The 17769-nt window shown below is 38.8% G+C and overlaps 1 protein-coding gene across 2 annotated transcripts in view; it reads left to right on the plus strand.

The window, feature by feature from the left end:
- The first annotated feature begins 833 nt into the window (after positions 1-833).
- The window catches only part of P4HA1 (prolyl 4-hydroxylase subunit alpha 1), a 94441-nt gene continuing 77505 nt past the window's right edge, over positions 834-17769 (plus strand). For both annotated transcript variants that reach the window (XM_079899935.1, XM_079899936.1), the window contains exon 1: positions 834-1006. The gene's annotated coding sequence lies outside the window, so the exon portion shown is untranslated. The remainder of the gene's footprint in view (positions 1007-17769) is intronic.

Consider the following 17769-nt stretch of genomic DNA (forward strand, 5'->3'; position numbering starts at 1 on the left):
ATAGTAAGGTTTTCTTCTTTCAGGATTATAATGACTAAGGCAAATATTAGACTAAACACAACACTGAGTTCCTTATATGCTACAACACCATCTAATGCTTACCAAGCCCTTTCTGTGTGCTAGGCATGGGCTAAGTGCTTTACATACATTATCTCATTTAATTCTCACAACAATGAGGTAGGTACTGTGAGGTACCTACCGTCATTTTCATTTTGCAGATGAGGAAACTGACATACAGAGAGGTTAATGCCCAAAGTTTTACGGGACTGAGCCGTAAATTGAACCCAGAAAATCTCTGGAGTGCGCAGTCTATTATCTACTGTTAAAATATAAAAATGGGCGATAGAGCAAGATTCACATAAAAAGAGTGTAGGTGAGAGAGGGAGGTTAGTAAAGCAAAAAGCCTCAGGGCCAAGACAGCTGAGATATCAATACAGGATGTAGTGTTATTTTCCACCCGATCCTTCTTTTCTGCTTTATTTCCTACGCTTCCATGTTCCTCTTCTCAAATTTAAGCTATTTCCTTGCTGGTGGTTTCGTCGTTCAGGCCTGACTGGGGCTGATCCCGAAATTCAGGCGCTAAACAACCTGTTGAAAGAAGCGGGGCAAATCCGAGGTAACCACGGTGACGGCGGCTTGGCGAGAACCCCGCGCAGGCGCGTTACATCCCAGGCGCGACCGCCGGCCCCTCCTCTGGGCCTCAGACTCCACCAGCTGGTGGGGAGTCCTGGGCGTGGGGCGTGGGCCGCGGGTAGGGGCGGAGAGGGCCCGGGCTGGGCGCCTGCGCAGACGCCGGGACGCTGGTGTGATCGAGCTCACGTAGCGAGGGTTGCAGACGCCTCCTCCTCAGCGCAGCCGTCGCAGCCTGGAGGTTATAAAAGGGCTAACTGGCTCCCTCTGCTGCCCAGTCGCGCCGCCAGCGGGCTGAGGGAAAAGATTAGGTAGCCGGCCGAGCGCAGGCGACCGGGGACTGAAGAACGCGCAGCCCTCCCGTGCCACTTCCCAGGTGAGACGCTCCTCCGACCTTGGGGACTGAGGCTTAAATCCTCGGGCAGCCATGGTCCTTCTCGGGTGGCTCTGGTGGTCTGGTCCCTGCCCCCTCTCGTGGTATGGCTCGGGGGCAGGGGGAGGCTCCCCCAGTTTACTACTACTGGCTCAGTACCGTCTCCCCTGGAGACTCGGCCCCTCGCCCTGCGCCCCGCGTCTCCTGGGTGCCCCAGAGGCCCTTCTGCCCTCCTCCGTGCTCCTCTTCCCACCGCCTCCCAGGTTGGCGCCCCCGACTGTTGGGGCTGCGGCAGCATCAGTCTCCGCCCCGGGGACCAGCACTTTCTTGAATATTCCTTCCTGAGGAGGAATCACCCTGTTGAGTTTTCCGAGCTCCTCTCCTACCTGGTCCTGCCTAAAAAGCTAAGGAGTACGCGAGGGTTTTCGGCCTCCACAGCAGCAGATGGTTAGCGTGTGGCAATGGAGAGCGGTTTTTAAAGCTTATAGCTGACGGGGAAGCGCTCGGGCATTTTTATCCTGCCGAAGAGTCGTGGGGTCTGGGAAGAGGACCTACCCGCGGAAGTTCAGGCTTTACTCATCTGTTGCGCGCAGCGGTGCTGCCGGAGCAGCTGGAGGTAGCCCCGGGCGGCGAGTTTCGGGCGGCTGGGTTGAGGAAGTCGGCTGTCAGATCCTCCAGTCAACTGGGAAGCTAGTCTTCTTCCTTCCTTCTTCTGCCACATAAATTTTTTAAAGGCACATGAGCTTCTCCCCTCCCCCTCTCTTTCTCTCCGCCAAGTTTGCTGCTTTTAAAAGTCCACATCAGTAAATGGAATTCTTTGGCTGTGTGAGAACTTTGAATTACGTGGATGGACCCCAGCTGTATGTTTTAAGGGGGAGGAAGAATGGTTCCATAAGTATGGGACCATTTCTCCTAAATAATCGATTGTATTAAATACAGTCAGTTTTTAGACACTAACAATTTAGGCGTTCTGGGTAGAGTGGTGAAGACTTGGAATTTTGCACTGTTTGCTTTAAGAAAGGGATGAAGAAGAAACTAGATCTCCTTTTAGGAATTGATCGAAAAGGCCAAAGCGGCTTGCCAATTTCGACTTAACTGTTTCTGGTTTCTCTGAGAGCTATGGACTTTCCCTTGGAATGCACTCTGAAGGGATGAAATAGCCACTACTGAGTGGGGGAAGGGAAAAGACGTGGCAGCAGTGTTCTTTCATCAACTTTTGCCTTTTTTTTTTTTTATAGGTTCGGGGAAGAAACGTATTTCCCTTTTTAGATTTAGATGTAGCTTATGAATGAGGCTAGTCTTTTCCTAATCTGATGAAATATTCAGTCCTCATAGCAGGAACACTGGAATTTAGTTTATAAAACATTTAGAAGGGATTTTTCTGATCAAGTGTCTATGGAAAAAATGGATACGTTAAGGAGGAAATATTTAAGAAGCTGAAAGTGAACAACCGTGAATAAGGTTTTTTGCCTTGATTTAAAATTTAGACATTCAGCGATTTTTCTTTAACTTTGACTTTTAGCCTGTGAATATGATTTCTAAATCTTAACGATGAACTTCAAATTTTACCTTTTCTTTCTGTGGGAAGCATAGGTTTCATCATTTACCTTTGAAAGTCATGTCAGTTTTGGTTTTGGTACATTATGCTTTAAGTCCTGCCAATATTTTAGATGGCCGATGGCAAATGACTCTTTTATTTTTTAATCTATTTTATTTTATTTATTTTTGGCTGCCTTGGGTCTTCGTTGCTGTGCGCGGGCTTTTCTCTAGTTGCGGCGAGCGGGGGCTGCTCTTCGTTGCGGTGCGTGGGCTTCTCATTGCGGTGGCTTCACTTGCTGTGGAGCACGGGCTCTAGGCGCGCGGGTTTCATTAGTTGTGGCTTACGGGCTTCGTTGCTCCGCGGCATGTGGGATCTTCCCAGACCAGGGCTCAAACCCGTTTCTCCTGCAGTGGCAGGCAGATTCTTAACCACTGCGCCACCAGGGAAGCCCACAAATGATTCTTATAGATTTAACATAGTTACTAGGAAAAGGACTACTCTGTGTCTTTAGGTGAATAAGGCTTTGATATCTTAAAATGAGTTTTATTTTGAAGTACTGAAAATCAAGGATTTTGGTAAACGGATAATTTTATTGGCCATTTTGTATTTTGGTAACTAAAGTAGTAACAAAAAAAAGATGAAAAAAAATGTGTACAACTTTTATTGCAGAAAAATTTAGACAGTGTAAAAGACTATTGAAAAAAGAAAGCTTTGTATTACCAGGGTAGTCCAGGTTGTTGCAGGGGAATCTTGGCTTTTTGGTAAGGAGATGTTAACCTTTTCTAATAGTGCAGAGTGGGTTGTATACTGACAAGCAGTATCTTTCATAGGGCAAATATGTTCAAGCTCCTGCTTTTATTCCAGGGATGCAACCATGAAGCTTGTGAGCCTTCACTTCTGTGGAAGGAATGCCTTATTTTACTTAGCAGTTATTAACTGGGAGGGATGTAATTACATCTCTTAGATTTGAAAAGTGTCCCTATGAGATACATAGTAGTAGTTCTCAACCTATTTTGAGGACATGAAATCCATTGAGAATCTGATAGAAGGTGTGGACCCTGGGTCTGAAAATACAAGTATACACATCTGTGTGGAATTTTAATTACCATTTTTCAGATACTCTCTCCCTCCACAAGTGCATCTATAAAATGCAAAACCCTAACCCTACAAGAACCAAAAAGTAAAAGGTATGGAGTAAGGACATCTAGGTATCTTGAGGCAGGGTTTCTTGAATATTTTTGAAAATTGAGCTGGGCTTGTAAGTCTGACTGGACTTGACTATATAGATGACCTTAATAAACTTGCTAAAAGGGTTTTAACAGAAGTAAGTTGGTTGGAGAATTGTTGAATTGCTAAATTGCCTAGGCAATGGTACATCATACTGGCCTCACCCCAACCCCTTATATGTTGTAACATATCTTTGGCTGTACTCTGAAAGTGGAAAATACTTTAAGGTAAAGAAAAAGTAAATTGAACAGGCCCTTGGCATTACACTTTATTGCTCTTCTGACAGTGAGATCTTGAATCTTATAATTACATAATGGGTGTGTGTGTGTGTGTGTGTGTGTGTGTGTGTGTGTGTGTATAAAATGAATGTGTAAGAGACAAGCCAAATAAAGTATGTGTATTTGTGAAAGCTTCATTAGTTAAAGTTTCATTTGTGTTTCTACTCAGTGAAATTTATTTGTATAAAGGTATCCTCTCATTAATTTTCTTCTAGCCAAATATTGTGCCTCAATAAAAACTAATTGACGCTCAAAGGACTTCATTAAGGTTACTCCAGCAGTTTTGAACTTGATATAATGAAAAACATTCCTTTTCCTGATGTTGCTTTGGATGATCAGTATGACTATTAGTATATTTGGTTGTGTATTGGCAAAAAATACAGTATAGAGATTCATGCTTCTTACATAGTTGTCATCAGTGAATGAGCACTATCTTGGACTTCTTCCGCTTCCTGCTTAGTGTTTTATATAAATATGTCCATGTTTTGGTTTACATATTTTTCACTTAAATAGTGATATTATAATATATCAAAGTAATATACTCAGCCTTTCTTGTTGGGCATTTGAGCTATTTCTTCATTATAAGTAGTGTGAAGAAAAGGCTGTAATTTAGTGCTTTATTTTATCTACCTGTTTAGCTACAGTAGACTTTGGGATTGGGCTCTGAGAAGGTTTTTTAATCAACCTGATAACAACTAAAGCACTTTACAATTTATAAAATGTTGTTTCATAATATTATATAATTTAATCTTTAAAATAATTCTGTGAGGTGGTTTTATATCATCCCCATTTTACAAATAAAGAAACGGAGATTCCAAGTCAAGTAATTTGCCCAAGAATTAGTAGTCAAAATTAGTAGTCAACAGTGAACATTGAGATGAAGCATCAAATGGAAGAATCTTCTGTTATGTCTATAGCAGTGAAGAAATGGATTCTATTAAGTGTGTTGCAAAAATTTTGGGAGAAGATGCTTTTGTAAAGTTTCTGGGGAGTAAGTAATAGAAATGGAAACTTGTAAAGTATTAATCACTAATTTTCAGATGTCTATTTTAAGCTATTTTCTGTTTTTCTGAATCTATATTTTTTAAGGTTTTTCACCTCAGTACCTCGCACTGTTGCCCTTATAATTTCTCAAGCTTTTCAACCATGAACTGTTTTCTGAAAAATTTTAAGAATTTCTGTTACAAAGGGAAATTTGTGTACAAAGTATGTTTAGTTTTAGAGAATGAGAGAAAAAGGTATTTTCCTTGATTCAATATTGTGATCATTAAGTATTAGCATCTGTTACTATGTTCTGAACATTGTGCTGGAAGAATCATGATAACATGTTTGAATTAACATACAGAATAGAGGACAGCTACATAGATTTATATGCTTAATTGTTTTATTTGAGAGTGTTTAGTAAATATTGATTAACTGGTTTTAAGTAGGCTCAAGACTTCTCTTATACTCTAATCTTATATTAACTGGATTTTCAGGTCTGATTCTTTCAAACAATGATCAATAAATAATTATTTTAGTGCTTCTTAAACCTAGTTGTTGAATTTAGGTCCTCAAAGCATTACTTGCTGTATACATATGGCCTTTGTTCTTGCCCTCTTGTTCCAACAACCTCCCCCCTTTTTTTAAACACAGACAAGATTTTATTCATATTCAAAAGTTGCTTGAAGACGTTCTCAAATTTGCATACTCTCAAATTTACCAGTCTTTAAACCTCAAAGGTATTTTGAGAATAGATCTCAATTTACTGTTTGAATAAAAAAATCTTAAATAATGATATTTGTGAACAGTAATCATAGCTACCAAGTGATAATGTTTTATAGGTAAATAAAGACACTAACATATGACATAATAAGGGTGATTACTAATAAAGTAATTGGTGTACTGTAACAACTTTATCGAGGTATAATTGATACACAGTAAACTGCACACATTTACAGTGTGCACTTGGTAAGTTTTGACAAAAGTATATACCCATGAGGTTGTCAACACCGTCAAGATAAGGAACATTTTCAACACCTTCACGAGTTTCCTCATGACTCTTTGTAATCCCTCCCTCCTGCTCCTTCCTGCCCTTTCCTCATCCCCAGGTAACCATTGATCTTTTTATGACACTTAAGATTTGTTTGTATTTTTGAGAGTTTTCTGTAAATGGACTCATATAGTATGTACTTTTTGCAGGGGGGAGGAGAGTGTCCGGCTTCTTAAACTCAGCATAATTATTTTGGAATTCATCCACGTTGTTATGTGTTTGTTCCTTTTTATTGTTGAGTAGTAGTATATTGTATGGATATACCACAAAACTTTTTTTTTTCCCATGTACTAATTGATGGACATTTGGGTTGTTTCCAGCTTTTAATTATTATAAACAAAGTTGTGATGAGCATTCGCAATTCACATATAAGTCTTCGGAGGAATATATACTTTCTTTTCTCTTGCATAAATATCTAGTAATGGAATAGTAACATACGTTATAGGGAAATATTTCTTCCCAGATTGTGGCTTGTCTTCATTGTTTTAACAGTGTGTTTCAAAGAGCAGGAACTGTCTCTAATCATGGACAGAATGTCTATGCAGAAAATCGGAAAGATTGTTCAGAAAGCTCCAGCCCTAATAAGTGAATTCTGCAAGGTTGAAGGACAGAAGGTCAATATATAACAATCAGTTGTATTTCTCTATAGTAACAATGAACAATTAGAAATTAAAATTTAAAAGTACTATCTCAATAGCACCAAAACCTATGAAATATTTAGTATTAGCTTTACAAGACATGTGCAAGATTTGTATAATGAAAATTATAAGACACTGGTGGAAGAAACCAAAGAAGACCTAAATAAATGGAGAGATATTCCATATTCATGGATTGGAAGACAATATTGTTAAGACAACCATTCGTCCAAGCTGATCTATAGATTCAGTGCAATTCCAGTCCAAATCCCAGCAGGGTTTATTACAGAAAGTAACAAGCTGATTCTAAAATTGATATGGAAAAACAAAGGAACTAGAAAAAGGTAAAATAATGTTGAAAAAGAACAAAAAAGTTGGGAAACTCCTGATTTCAACTTAATTACTGCAGTACTCAAGGGTAAAGATAGAGAAAAGATAGATCAATGGAACAAAACAGAGAATTCAGACACACAAAATGGTCAGTTCGTTTTTGACAAGGGTATTAAAGCAATTCAATAGAGAAAGGATAATCTGGAATAGCTAGACGTTCATATGCAAAAACTGTCTTGCCCAGAAGTTTATATAAATCTTGGGACAGATGACACAAAGGCACCAGTGGATATGAAATATGAAATAAAGTTTACTCACACAGTCAACTGAAAAAGGATTCCTCACGGAGAGGTCTTAGGTTTAGTCCAGAATGAAGCAAAAGTGAAGAAGGGCGGTTGGGTTTAATTTTTATTGTGGCCAGAAGGAGTGTGATAGTTCCCATGTGTGGGATTTACATGGTTTTAGCTTCCCACTGACGCCCAAGGAGGCAATGGCTGGGCTTTCTTACTGACTTATCCAGATGTGGGGCAAAAGGGAGAGGGAAGTGTGGGGCTTTAAGGCAATGAGCACTCAAATGTCAAAATAGAATATTTTTCTTTATTATAGCCTCAGTGCAAAAATTCCTCACCCTCTGTGCAAAAACTAGTTCAAAGTCGTTCGTAGACCTCGAGATATGACCTAAAGCTAGAAAATAACTTGAAGAAAATATAAGACAAAATCTTTTTGACCTTGGATCAGGCAAAGATTTTTTTTTTAATCACCAAAAAATTAGATACCAAAAGCATGATCCATAAATGAATAAATTGATAAATTCGACTTCATCAAAATTAAGAACTCCTGCTGTTTGAAACCGTGTTATGAGAGTAAAAAGACAAGTCACAGACTGGGAGTTAATATTCCCCTATCACATATCTGACAAAAGACTTGTATCCAGAATATATAAAGAACTCACAAAATTCAGTAGTAAGTGAACAACCTAACAAAAATTTGACAGAAGATTTAAGTAGAAACTTTACCAAAAAGACCTATGGACAGCAAATAAATATACCAAAAGATATTAAACATCATTAGTAATTGCAGAATTGCAAATTAAAACCACACTGAGATACCAGTATACACTTAAGTGAGAAAATTAAGACATTAAGAAGAATGAAGGAAAAAAGGAAAAATAACAACAATACCAAATGCTGATAAGAATGTGGAGCAGTTGGAGCTTTCATCCATTGCTGATGGCAGTGCAAATGGTATAGTGACTTTAACATTTGGCAGTTCTTTATAAAGGTAAACATATGCTTACCATACAACCCAGCATCCCTACTCCTGGATTTACCTAGTGAAATGAGAATTTGTTGATTTCTTTTTTTAAAACAGCTTTATTGAGGTACAATTCACATTCCATACAATTTACCTCTTAAAGTGCTTTTAATACATGCACAGAGTTGGTGTAAACATCATAACAATCAATTTTAGTACTTTTTTTTTATCACTCCAAAGTGAAACGTCAGAACCATTAGCAATCACTCTCCTCCCCCTCCCCCAGCCCTAGGCAACCACTAATGTACTTTTTATGTCTGTAGATTTTTTCACTTAACGTAATGTTTTCGAGGTTCATTTGCGTTATAGCATGTATCAGTACTTCATTTCTTTTTATGACCAAATAACATTCCATTGTATGAATATATCATATTTTATTCATCATTTGATGCACATTTGGGTTGCTTCCACCTTTTTGGCTATTATTAATGCTGCTGCTATGAACATTCATATACAAATATTTCTGTGGATATGTGCTTTCATTTGTTTTGGGTATAGACTTAGGAGTGGAATTGTTGGGTCATATGGTAACTCTATGTTTTCAGGAACTGAAAAACTGTTTTCCGAAGTAGCTACACCATTTTACATTCCCATCAGCAGTGTATGAGTGTTCCAGTTTCTTCACATCCTTGTCAACACTTATTTTCTTTTTTACTATACCTATACTAGGGGCTGTGAAGTGATATCTCATTGTGGTATTTAATTTGCATTTCCATAATGACTAATGATGTTGAGTGTTTTTTCATGTACTTATTGGCCATTTGTATCTTCTTTGGAGAAATGTCTCTTCAAATCCTTTTCCCATTTAAAAAATGGAGTATTTTAAATTATTTTTACTGTTGGGTTCTAAGAGTTCTGTATATATTCTGGGTATTAAACTTTTGTTAGAGATATGATTTATAATTTTTTTCCCATTCTGTGGCTTGTATTTTCACTTTCCTGAAGAACAAAAGTTTTAAATTTTGATGAAGTCCAATTTAATGTTTTCCTTGGCTTCTTGTGCTTTAGGTGTTATATCTAAGAAATTGTTGTCTAGGTGTTATGTCTAATTGCCTAATCAGGGTTATGAAGATTTACACCTCTTTTTTTCCTAAGAGGTTTATAGTTTTAAATTTCAAAATAATCTTTGCTATATTTTGAGTTAATTTTAGGGTCAATTTAAAGTTTTCTTAAGTTTATTCCCAGGTAATTAACATATTTGTTGCTGTTGCAAATGAGATAATTTTTCTGTTGCTTCCTGTGATTGGTTCTTGTTTGTATGAGCAGGTCCTTTTCTAAAGGGAATGCTCTTTCTTTCTAAATGATAATTTTTCAAGTAGTATAGCTTGCTTTAAAAATTCAGTCTTTAATGAAGTTTCATTGAAAGCTATGCTTTTGGAATAGTTTGCTTCACCACATATTCCTTACTTAAGCTTAAAAAATCTAAAATGTATATTGTACAAGATTTTATTTTCCACTTGTATCCTAAGGGTGGTGAAGACACTACAGTTGCCTTTTCAGGACTTCCTCTGAAAATCAAAAATAGATGCAATTTGTTTTGGAGCAAAAGGGATTGATGGTGGTATTATGCCAACTAGTAGAGGTGTGGTTGATCGTTTGGATTTTGCTATCTCTGTCTATGATTTGAATTTGTCTCTTCACTTCACTGCTACTTTGACTTCGTTTTTTAGCTCGCTTATTTATTTGTAGAAATACAAATTTTCTATTAAAAATGTTTATTAAAATGCAGAAGTTGAGCGAAGAGAATTGACTGTGATCCCAACTCTCAGACAGTTGTTAACATTTTTTGAGTTCTTTTAATTGCTATATAAAGTTTTAAACTTTTTACATATATATCCAAGTATATTCTTTAAACTTAGAAATTAGGCTTTAAACTTTCCCATATTTATGTTTAGCACTCTCCAAATTAGAAAACAAACCTAGTTTTAAGAGTTTAAGTCTCTATCCGTGGTGGCACAGTGGTTAAGAATCCGCCTGCCAATGTAGGGGACACGGGTTCGAGCCCTGGTCTGGGAAGATCCCACATGCTGTGGAGCAGCTAAGCCCATGTGCCATAACTACTGAGCCTGCACTCTAGAGCCTGCAAGCCACAACTACTGAGCCCACGTGCCACAACTACAGAAGCCCGTGCGCCTAGAGCACGTGCTCTGCAACAAGAGAAGCCACCGCAATGAGAAGCCCACGCACTGCAACGAAGAGTAGCCCCCATGTGCGGTGACTAGAGAAAGCCCGCGCGCAGCGACGAAGACCCATTGCAGCCAAAAATAATAAATACATTGGAAAAAAAAAAAACAGTTTAAGTCCTAAAGAATAGCTGCTTTTTATATTACTGCTGTTTTTTAATATTCTAACCAATATTTATTGATATTCATGTTATGAAATACATAGTTTCATTAATATAACCAGTTTATACAACCAAGAGAAAATACTGTAGATTATTCAAATGAGAAATGTATAGACTATGTTAATATTTGGAAATACCAGCATTTATAAGCAACAAGGAAAACATGTATAATTTAATGTTTACTTCTTTTCCTTCTTCCCTTCCACTGCCTCTGTCCACTTTCTTCTCCCACTCAAATTCCTAAATTATAAAGACTGTGCATTTGTTTGCTAGTAGATTGGGCTGCTTGGTCCTTCTCACTGCCTTAGCCCAGGGTTGAGGTTGCCTGGGCTTCCCACAACTCTCCAAGTCTTTTCTTTTTCCACGTCCCTTGAGACACCCTTGGCAACATATCCAGCTATTCTTGAGCTCTTGCCCCACATTCAAAAGTAACATGTCTTAAGTGTCTTCGATGTGTCAGGCATCATCCAAGGTACTTTCATCTGAAGTACTGCTTTATTTATTTATTTTTTTGGCCGCGCTGCGCAGCATGCGGGATCTTAGTTCCCTGACCAGGGATCAAACCTGTGCCCCCTGCAGTGGAAGCACAGAGTCTTAACCACTGGATCACCAGGAAGTCCCTGCTGATTTTGTATTACTGGCTGGTGGTCAAGTTTGGCCTCGTATTTGATACCTTACCTTTTTGCTTATTCTGCTTCCAGTTAAAGGGGCCACCAAATAAAAGTGGACATTATTGATGAATTTTACTAAATTGCGGGACTCTTAGTATCACTTATGGTAAATTTTTTTTCTACCCTGGGAACAAGAATCCTGAACTTTTATCCTGTATTGGGAAATGTATGCATTACTAACTAAAGTGTTTGAAATAGTTGAGAGGTATACTATACAGTTTAAAATACACAGTTTAAAAGTCAGTGAAGAAGGGCACCATTTTAATTATAAATAAGATTCATTTCTTTCTCAAATCTTCCCCTCAGCCTACATTTATTTTTAAAATGTTTCTCATTTAGGGAAACTTGACTTTCCTAGTTGAAACAGAAACTTTAAACATTGAGTTTAACTTCAATTGTGAATCCAACTTAAATCTTTTTTTAAAAATTGATTAAAATCATATTTATTCTTAAACTTTGTATCTCAGATATAGAAGTAGCATGTATTGGACCTCCAAAGTTAAGAAAAACATTTAAAAGATAATTGAAAAATATCACTTTCTGGTGCTAGGGAATAGAGAGGGGTAAATATATGAGAATTATTTACCTTGTTATTTAGTTTGCCTCTAAAAATATTAACAACAGGGTTTATGAGAGAAACCATATTAATTAAGACTCTGGCGTAAACAGAAATCCAACTCATATTAGCCCATAATGGAATATATTTAAGTATTGTGGGGATAGGGAGTTGTCTTAACAACAGAGGTCAGGAGTGTGATTAAACTTCAAGAATAACTGGAGAATGTTTTTTTCTGTCTCTTGTCTGTCTTCTCTGCGTTATTTGCTTCATTTTAAAACCTTTCCAGATAAGCTTCATTCATTGGTCCCTAACTTCTCTTGAGCTTTATTTATAAAATAGTTGAGGCATTCAAAGAGTGCCTGCCACTTCTTTCTCAGTTTCATTTTTAAATTTTCCAGCAAAGAACTTTGAATGGCTACTCAGTCAGGGAGAAGTATCATGCTATATAACATGACTGGTAAAACTATGGGGATGAATTAAAGATGGACTGGGGGAGTAAAAAAAGGGAGAAGGGGGCAGTTTCCAGAAGAAAGAGCAGGGGTGGTTGAGGTGCCATATAGGGAAAAACAGGTATGTGTTTTGAATACATCTTATCTTCAGATTACTTCTGACAGGGAAGACTCCGAACTTTGGAAGAATCTCCAAAAGAAAACCTGTGTAGCACTTTCTGTTAAGGGCAATATCTTGATTTAGAGGTTCTTTTCAACTAAATCCTGAACTGTTTTTCCATTGGAATGATGCCAAAGACTGGGTTCACTGCTCAGTTACAGAAAGTTGTGGCAAAGAGGCTAGTATGATTTCTGAGGTATTCTTTGTTGTTGTTGTTGTTTTTAATAACAACTCTTTTTTTAAAAATTTATTTATTTTTGGCTGTGTTGGGTCTTCATTGCTGCACACTGGCTTTCTCTAGTTGCGGCGAGCGGGGGCTACTCTTCATTGCAATGCACAGCTTCTTACTGTGGTGGCTTCTCTTTTTGTGGAGCATGGGCTCTAGGCACACGGGCTTCAGTAGTTGCAGCACACAGGCTCAGTAGTTGTGGCTCGCGGGCTCTAGAGCACAGGGTCAGTAGTTGTGGTGCACGGGCTTAGTTGCTCCGTGACATGTAGGATCTTCTGGACCAGGGATCGAACCCGTGTCCCCTGCATTGGCAGGCGGATTCCCAACCACTGCGCCACCAGGGAAGCCCTGATTTCTGAGTTTTTGATCAAAAGGTTGCTCATACCATTAAAGCACTCGTCCATCGTATTTTAAGTGTGTACTAGAGATGCATCTCACTCTCTTTGGGAGCAGAAGTATGACTAGAATTCATAGAGTTAAAGCAAATGGCAATTTACAGAGGGATAATAGGGAAGAACAGAAACATAACTAGTTCTATTAGTAATCACTCTTAGTTGTCTTGGAAAATCCATCCTGCTTATATGGTAGAGACATGCTGTCTTAATGTATATACTACATTTCAGTGGCCTGAATTAGAAGCCTGAATGTGTGTTGGTCTTTTGTGTTGACCAAAAACTGTCAGAAAGATTAAAGTCTAACACAGACGTCAGGAAAACCAACAGTTGAATATGGAATTTGTATGAGGAAAAATAAACTTAAAGCTGGAGCCTTCTAAAAGAAAGTTTGGAACAGTTGTGGAAGGTGTGGAGAGACTGACTGTTAGAAGGAGCCCTGTGGAAAATTTTTTGTGTCAGAGAAAGTTTAGATTAGAATAACAAGCATTTTTTAGTCCACCTTATTAATTTTTGAGTGATTTGTCTGGGAAAGACAAACTTTTTTTTTTGCGATATGCGGGCCTCTCACTGTTGTGGCCTCTCCTGTTGCGGAGCACAGGCTCTGGACGCGCAGGCTCACTGGCCATGGCTCACGGGCCTAGCCGCTCTGCGGCATGTGGGGTCTTCCCAGACTGGGGCATGAACCCGTGTCCCCTGCATTGGCAGGTGGACTCTCAACTACTGCGCCACCAGGGAAGCCCAAGACAAACTTTTAAATGTTGCAACTTTTTTCTTGGAAGGAAAATGTTAGACCAAAATTTGGCTAATAGAATTATTTGCCAGATGCCCTGTTCTAGTAATCCACTGAATAACTTGAACATACAATTCAGTGAATCCTGATAACTCAAAGTCGTAAACATTTAGAATGTAGCAGAACTGTTTTAAAATCTGTTCCCAGGTTTGATTGATCTGTGAGTATGTGGGACTGGACTTTCCTGGAAGAGAAGGACTGTAGGAAAGTTTTAGATAAATAGTACACTTTGCAATTTATTTTTGTCCAGGTCTACCTGAGAATATGTTTCCCAGGTTGTTGTTGTTTCCTTACAGTTTTAAAAATATTACATTCATGTATATCAAACATTACATGTAATATACATGTGTTATAAAAATTAGATAAAAAACACTCATGAACCTACCATCTAATCAAGAACCAAAATATTATCAGTAATTTATCCATACTGTTTTAGCACTAAATTTTTTATCAGTATAAATTTGTCTTTGTATCTTTGACTCTTCTTTGGCTTTGTTTTCTTTCCCTTTCCTCCCCTCCCTCCCTTCCTTTCATCAGGTCCTCTCAGGGATCTGAGATTTACCTTTCTTTTAAAGGAGATTGCATCCTCTTTAACCCATTTAAATTCTATTTCAAGCTTGTTTGAGGGTTTAGAAAGAAAGTGTCTTACTTTTTTTTAAATTAATTTTTCTTGGAATATAGTTGCTTTACAGTGTTGTGTTAGCTTCTACTGCACAGTATATCTCACTATTTTTAATAAAACCCTAATGTCTTTTGGGATGCTTTACTCTTAGTTGCATATAATGATTTGTTTTGCAAGCTGGTAACTGAATGAAGGTGGTAATAAATGGAAGTGAGACATCATAAGTAGAGAAACCATTATGTTTTAAAAACCTGTGATTGATAAAGATATGCTTGCCTATTAACATGTCACTTAAGGTTTCTGAAAGAATGTGGATTAGACATAGTATTAAAACAGATCAGGGCTTCCCTGGTGGCGCAGTGGTTGAGAGTCCGCCTGCCGATGCAGGGAACATGGGTTCGTGCCCTGGTCCGGGAAGATCCCACATGCCGCGAAGCGGCTGCGCCCGTGAGCCATGGCCACTGGGCCTGTGCGTCCAGAGCCTGTGCTCCGCAATGGGAGAGGCCACAACAGTGAGAGGCCCGCGTACTGCAAAAAAAAAAAAAAAAAAAAAAAAAAAAGCAGATTAGAGGAAGCTTTCCCTAGATTAATTAGAAACTCAATGACATGTTCCAAAAAATAATTTGAAGTAAAATATATTTTAAAGGCAGAGAGCGCCTTTTGTGTGGTTTCAAGGGATGGTTGTATCCTGTGGTTCTCAAAGTGTGGTTCCCAGAGCAGTAGCAGCAGCAGCGTCACCTGAGAACTTGCATAAATGATCTAGGTACCTCAACCTTTAGGTGATCTGATACAGCTAAAGTTTAGAACCACTGCTATGTAGGCTACCTTCATTTTTATTAACCAGCTTACGTTGCCATGGTAATTTGGAGTAATGCTGTGAGGGTCTGAACTTTCTATTGTAAGTGACAGAAATCCAACATGAACTAGTTTCAGAAAAAGGGAATTTACAGGCTCCCTTAGCTGAGTTGGAAGATTATTGGGATAGCTCACAGATTCAAAGCAGTAATTGTAAGAATCAGGACTGTGGAGCTTTTAAAGCTGTTTGTCTCTGTAAAACTTTGTCCTGTTTATAGATTAGGTTACTATCTATCCTTGTCAAGTGGGAAAGATGGTCACAGGCAGCTCCAGATTCACATCCTCTGAACTTAGCAATTCAGAAAGAGCTGCTTTTTACCATTTCACAAGCCCACTCCTCAACTGTTATGTTGGTGGGAATGAGAGTCAATGACTGCCTTAGCCTGGGTCATATGTCTATTTCTGGGAGGAAGGAGAATAGAAAAGTATGCTACTCTGACAATGTACAGTAGCTCACTACTTGATATCTGGGTTGCTTTCAAATAAGCTTAACAATCTTTGAAGCAGAGAAATCTAGAGGTTTATAGAGTTAGAAAGTGGGACATGCTCAAACGTGTTAGCCACTTTATTGTGTTAGAGTGTAGTTAAGCACTTCATTAAAGGCTTATAGTGCCATAATATGGAAGTTGATGTTTTAGGTTTATTATTTTGTATAGAGTTAATTTTTGTCATTATAAAAGTAAATATAATTAGAGAAATGCAAATCCAAACTACAGTGAGGTACCACCTCACACCGGTCAGAATGGCCATCATTAAAATGTCTACAGGGCTTCCCTGGTGGTGCAGTGGTTAAGAATCCGCCTGCTAATGCAGGGGACATGGGTTCGAGCCCTGATCTGGGAAGATCCCACATGTTGCGGAGCAACTAAGCCCATGCGCCACAACTACTGAGCCTGCGCTCTAAAGCCTGTGAGCCACAACTACTGAGCCCACATGCCACAACTAGTGAAGCCCACGTACCTAGAGCCTGTGCTCTGCAACAAGAGAAGCCACCGTGTTGAGAAGCCTGTGCACCGCAACAAAGAGTAGCCCCCGCTTGCCACAACTAGAAACAGCCTGCATGCAGCAACAAAGACCCAACGCAGCGAAAAATAAATAAAAAACAAATACATTTTTTTTAAAAAAGGTCTACAAATAACAGATGCTGGAGAGGGTGTGGAGAAAAGGGAACCCTCCTACACTGTTAGTGGGAATGTAAGTTGGTGCAGCCACTATGGAGAACAGTGTGGAGGTTCCTCAGAAAACTAAAGATATTGTACAATTACCATATGATCCAGCAGTCCCACTCCTGGGCATATACCTGGACAAAACTATAATTAAAAAAGATACATGCACCCCTGTGTTCATAGCAGCACTGTTCACAATAGCTAAGACATGGAAACAACCTAAACGTCCATTAACAGATGAATGGATAAAGAAGATTGGTACATATATACAATGGAATACTACTCAGCCATAAAAAAGAAAGAAATAGGATTTCCCTGGTGGCTCAGTGGTTAAGAATCTGCCTGCCAATTCAGGGGACATGGGTTAGAGCCCTGGTCTGGGAAGATCCCACATGCCGTGGAGCAACTAAGCCCGTGCGCCACAACTACTGAGCCTGCGCTTTAGAGCCCATGAGCCACAACTACTGAGCCCACATGCGTAGAGCCCATGCTCTGCAACAAGAGAAGCCACCGCAATGAGAAGCCCATGCACTGTGACAAAGAATAGCCCCCACTCGCCGCAACTAGAGAAAGCCCTCACACAGCAACAAAGACCCAGTGCAGCCAAAAAGAAAGGAAGGAAGGGAGGGAGGAAGGAAGGAATTTCTGCCTAAAGAAAAAAAAACAACAACGAAATAATGCCATTGCAGCAACATGGATACAACTAGGGATTATCATACTAAGTGAAGTGAAGTCAAAAAGAGAAAGACAAATACCATATGATGTCACTCATATGTGGAATCTATAATATGACACAAATGAGCCTATCTACAAAACAGAACACAGACATAGAGAGCAGACTTGTGGTTGCCAAGGGGTAGGGGGCTGGGGGAGGGAAGGACTGGGAGTTTGGGATTAGCAGATGTAAACTATTATATATAGGATGGATAAACAACAAAGTCCTACTGTATAGCATAGGGAACTATATTCAATATTCTGTAATATACCATAATGGAAAAGAATATTAAAAAAAGAGAGTCTACATACAAGTGAGTCACTTTGCTGTACAGAAGAGATTGGCACAACATTGTAAATCAACTATATTTCAATAAAAAAAATAACCTATTACATGATGAGAAAAAAAACATTGAGTATAAAAGTAAATATACCCTATGACATCTGGAAAATGCA

Source organism: Stenella coeruleoalba (assembly GCF_951394435.1).
Source record: "Stenella coeruleoalba genome assembly, chromosome: 16".
NCBI classification, from domain to species: Eukaryota; Metazoa; Chordata; class Mammalia; order Artiodactyla; family Delphinidae; genus Stenella; species Stenella coeruleoalba.